We start from the raw sequence: 5,000 nt of genomic DNA on the forward strand, positions 1-5,000 counted from the left end.
CCTCCCTCCCTCCCTCCCTCCCTCCCTCCCTCCCTCCCTCCCTCCCTCCCTCCTCTAATATATGGCAATGACCTAAAGGAGGGCTTCACTGCAGAGCTCAAATAATATCAAACTCACGGATGTTGTCAAATTTATAGGACACTCGGCGTTGCCTAGCAACAGATTGCCACACAGTGATCCAACAGATGTAGTGAGAGGGGGTGGGGGTAGGAAAGGAGAAAAGGTAAGGAGGGAGAAGAGGTGAGGGGGATATGAGGGGGTGGGGAGGAAAGGAGAAGAGGTGAGGGGGATAGGAGGGGGGGAGGGGAGGAAAGGAGACGAGGTGGTGAGTGGGGGAGGGAGGAGAGGGAAGGGAGGAAAGGAGAAGAGGTGATGGAGGGGGTGAGGGGGAGGAAAGGAGAATAGGTGAGGGGGATAGGGAGGGGGGGGAGGGGAGGAAAGGAGAAGAGGTGAGGTGAGGGGGATAGGAGGGGAGGGGAGGAAAGGAGACAAGGTGAGGGGGAGAGGAGAGTGGGGGAAGGAAAGGAGAAGAGGTGAGGGGGAGAGGAGAGGAGGGGAGGGGAAAGGCAAAGAGGCGAGGGGAGGGGAGGAAAGGAGAAGAGGTGAGGGGGGAGAGGAGAGTGGGGGAAGGAAAGGAGAAGAGGAGGGGGGAGAGGAGAGTGGGGGAGGAAAGGAGAAGAGGTGAGGGGGAGAGGAGAGTGGGGGGAGGAAAGGAGAAGAGGTGGGAGGAAAGGGGAGAGGAGAGAGAGGGGGAGGAAAGGAGAAGAGGTGAGGGGGGAGAGGAGAGTGGGGGGAGGAAAGGAGAAGAGGGGAGGGGGGAGAGGAGAGTGGGGGGAGGAAAGGAGAAGAGGAGAGTGGGGGAGGAAAGGAGAAAAGGAGAAAAGGTGAGGGGGAGAGGAGAGTGGGGGAAGGACGAGGATAGTAGGTAGAAAGACGAAGGGAGAGAAGGGAAAAGGTAGAGAGGAGGAAAGAGTGGGAAGGAAGTAGAGATGGGGAGAGGGGACACAAAGAGAGCAGAGAGGGGTGAATGGAGAGAAAGTTCTGTGGTTGAACAAGACTAGAGCCTCAGTACAACTGAAGGAAGGCTTTTAGTCTCTGCACTCTGACATTTCACTGTCATTCCAGGGGCTCTCGCAGTACTTGGACCATGTTGTAGCTCAGTATGATGTAATCTAATAATGGAGTTTGGATATACATGTACATGTAGCAATAGTGCAGCTGAAAAATTCCAAGGCTGAGTGACCAAGGCTGAGTGACCAAAGCTTTTTCAGACCCCCAGCTGTTGTTCTAGACTAATGAGTCCAGTTGAAGGAAAATCCATTGATGTGGAGGCAGTTCAGTCCAGATGTACCGGAGAGTACATAGAGTGTATCCTAAATGGTACACTATTCCTTATACAGTGCACTACTTTTGACCAGGGCCTATCAAAAGTAGTGCACTACGTAGGAAATAGGGTGCCATTCGGGACGTAAGCTTCATCTCTGTGCTGTGGCTCTCATCATCAGGATAGATGGTCTAGAGACACACTATGGTTGCATCCCAAACAGCACCTTGTTCCCAATATAGTGCACTACTTTTGACCACGCACCATCAAAAGTAGTGCACTAGGTAGGCAATAGGGTGCCTCTTGGGACCTGGGCATAGTCTCGTTTGACACAGTGGCTGTGGGAAGTACGTTAGAATGGGCTCCTTTCAACTACACAGCCGTACCGGCATACCGAGACGTCGGTACTCATCCTGATCAATCCAATAAAGTGACTAAATAAGAAATGAATCTCTAACTTTTTCATCGAGTGCTTCAACTCCTTTCTGCCTCAAATGAGTCCTTTTAGAAGTTTTCTGAATAAGCACTTTTGTTAGACCAAGATGTGTTGTCAGAACATAAAGTGCTGTAAACTAATAGTGTATCAACTGTATCAAGACATTCATGTATCTGTCTGTCTGTCTCTCAGGTCAGTTACAGTGGGCAAAACAAGTATTTGATACACTGCCGATTTTGCAGGTTTTCCTACTTACAAAGCATGTAGAGGTCTGTAATTTTTATCATAGGTACACTTCAACTGTGAGAGACAGAATCTAAAACTAAAATCCAGAAAATCACATTTTATGATTTTTAAGTAATTAATTTGCATTTTATTGCATGACATAAGTGTTTGATACATCAGAAAAGCAGAACTTAATATTTGGTACAGAAACCTTTGTTTGCAATTACAGAGATCATACGTTTCCTGTTGTTCTTGACCAGGTTTGCACACACTGGAGCAGGGATTTTGGCCCAGTCCTCCATACAGACCTTCTCCAGATCCTTCAGGTTTCGGGGCTGTTGCTGGGCAATACGGATTTTCAGCTCCCTCCTAGGATTTTCTATTGGGTTCAGCTCTGGAGACTGGCTAGGCCACTCCAGGACCTTGAGATGTTTCTTACGGAGCCACTACTTAGTTGCCCTGGCTGTGAGTTTCGGATTGTTATCATGTTGGAAGACCCAGCCACGACCCATCTTCAATGCTCTTACTGAGGGAAGGAGGTTGTTGGCCAAGATCATCCATCCTCCCCTCAATATGGTGCAGTCGTCCTGTCCCCTTTGCAGAAAAGCATCCCCAAAGAATGATGTTTCCACCTCCATGCTTCACTGTTGGCATGGTGTTCTTGGGGTTGTACTCATCCTTCTTCTTCCTCCAAACACGCAAGTGGAGTTTAGACCAAAAAGCTCTATTTTTGTCTCATCAGACCACATGACCTTCTCCCATTCCTCCTCTGGATCATCCAGATGGTCATTGGCAAACTTCAGACGGGCCTGGACATGCGCTGGCTTGAGCAGGGGGACCTTGCGTGCGCTGCAGGATTTTAATCCATGATGGCGTAGTGTGTTACTAATGGTTTTCTTTGAGACTGTGGTCCCAGCTCTCTTCAGGTCATTGACCAGGTCCTGCCGTGTAGTTCTGGGCTGATCCCTCACCTTCCTCATGATCATTGATGCCCCACGAGGTGAGATCTTGCATGGAGCCCCAGACCGAGGGTGATTGACCGTCATCTTGAACTTTTTCCATTTTCTAATAATTGCGCCAACAGTTGTTGCCTTCTCACCAAGCTGCTTGCCTATTGTCCTGTAGCCCATCCCAGCCTTGTGCAGGTCTACAATTTTATCCCTGATGTCCTTACACAGCTCTCTGGTCTTGGCCATTGTGGAGAGGTTGGAGTCTGTTTGATTGAGTGTGTGGCTGTCTTTTATACAGGTACCGAGTTCAAACAGGTGCAGTTAATACAGGTAATGAGTGGAGAACAAGGAGGGCTTCTTAAAGAAAAACTAACAGGTCTGTGAGAGCCGGAATTCTTACTGGTTGGTAGGTGATCAAATACTTATGTCATGCAATAAAATGCAAATGAATTACTTAAAAATCATACAATGTGATTTTATGGATTTTTGTTTTAGATTCCGTCTCTCACAGTTGAAGTGTACATATGATAAAACATTATAGACCTCTACATGCTTTGTAAGTAGGAAAACCTGCAAAATCGGCAGTGTATCAAATACTTGTTCTCCCCACTGTATCTCTTAGAATGCTCTTGGAAAGTGGAGACTTCATAGAACCTCAAAACGTAAACATTACCGGAGACGCTAATTAACAACAAATAAGTTCATTGCTTTGGCCCACAGTTAGCCAAGATGATTAGCTAGCCAGCTAAAATGGTTCATTAGTAATCTGGACTATTTAGAGGAGGTGCTGCAGCGCTGTTGTGTCATTGACGGCCTGTTTTCTAACAGGACAGGATGTCTCCAGTTGTGCTTACAATAAATGACCGTTGTGACACGCATCCCTGCGAACACACTGTCCATGGCTCCTACGGCTATACATACACAATGAGTACTGACAAGTAGACCATGGTTAGTGTTCTCACACTATAAAGCAATAGGGATTTGACTTCTCATGATATCATCATTCACTTGTTAAACTGAAAGCATTTTATTTTACCTTAAATTATGAAGGAAACACACACACACACACATCAAAATCAGTATGCACTTCATAGTTAAGGGTTTTGAGGGTGAATATAGAGAGATCATTTTGTCAAGAATTGCATAATTCATTACCTGTTTGGAATAGTACTAGGTTAAATATTCATGAGTTATATCTCTGTACTGATGTCTGATGTAATCTACTGTTGTTTTAGGTTCAGGGGAGCAACACGGCTGAGAATGAGAGGGCTAACACTAAAACAAATGGTCAACAGAGTGTGTGTGTGTGTATGTCTGATTTACTCTTAGCATATTATCAAAGAACATAATGAAACTACTCACCTCAAGTTGAAAAGGTGCTCTCTTTACTGTTGAGAAAACCAGCCCTATATACAGTGCCTTGCGAAAGTATTCGGCCCCCTTGAACTTTGCGACCTTTTGCACATTTCAGGCTTCAAACATAAAGATATAAAACTGTATTTTTTTGTGAAGAATCAACAACAAGTGGGACACAATCATGAAGTGGAACGACATTTATTGGATATTTCAAACTTTTTTAACAAATCAAAAACTGAAAAATTGGGCGTGCAAAATTATTCAGCCCCCTTAAGTTAATACTTTGTAGCGCCACCTTTTGCTGCGATTACAGCTGTAAGTCGCTTGGGGTATGTCTCTATCAGTTTTGCACATCGAGAGACTGAAATTTTTTCCCATTCCTCCTTGCAAAACAGCTCGAGCTCAGTGAGGTTGGATGGAGAGCATTTGTGAACAGCAGTTTTCAGTTCTTTCCACAGATTCTCGATTGGATTCAGGTCTGGACTTTGACTTGGCCATTCTAACACCTGGATATGTTTATTTTTGAACCATTCCATTGTAGATTTTGCATTATGTTTTGGATCATTGTCTTGTTGGCATTCTTCCAGAATGGTCCTGTATTTGGCTCCATCCATCTTCCCATCAATTTTAACCATCTTCCCTGTCCCTGCTGAAGAAAAGCAGGCCCAAACCATGATGCTGCCACCACCATGTTTGACAGTGGGGATGG

The 5,000-nt window shown here is 45.7% G+C and overlaps 1 protein-coding gene across 1 annotated transcript in view; it reads left to right on the top strand.

Annotated features, from left to right (window-relative positions):
• LOC112239043 (collagen alpha-1(XIX) chain) overlaps positions 1–5,000 on the top strand; it is a gene marked incomplete at its 3' end in the record, with an annotated part of 235,180 nt that overhangs the window by 140,590 nt on the left and 89,590 nt on the right.

The sequence above is a fragment of the Oncorhynchus tshawytscha genome, unplaced genomic scaffold, assembly GCF_018296145.1.
Source record: "Oncorhynchus tshawytscha isolate Ot180627B unplaced genomic scaffold, Otsh_v2.0 Un_scaffold_3672_pilon_pilon, whole genome shotgun sequence".
NCBI classification, from domain to species: domain Eukaryota; kingdom Metazoa; phylum Chordata; class Actinopteri; order Salmoniformes; family Salmonidae; genus Oncorhynchus; species Oncorhynchus tshawytscha.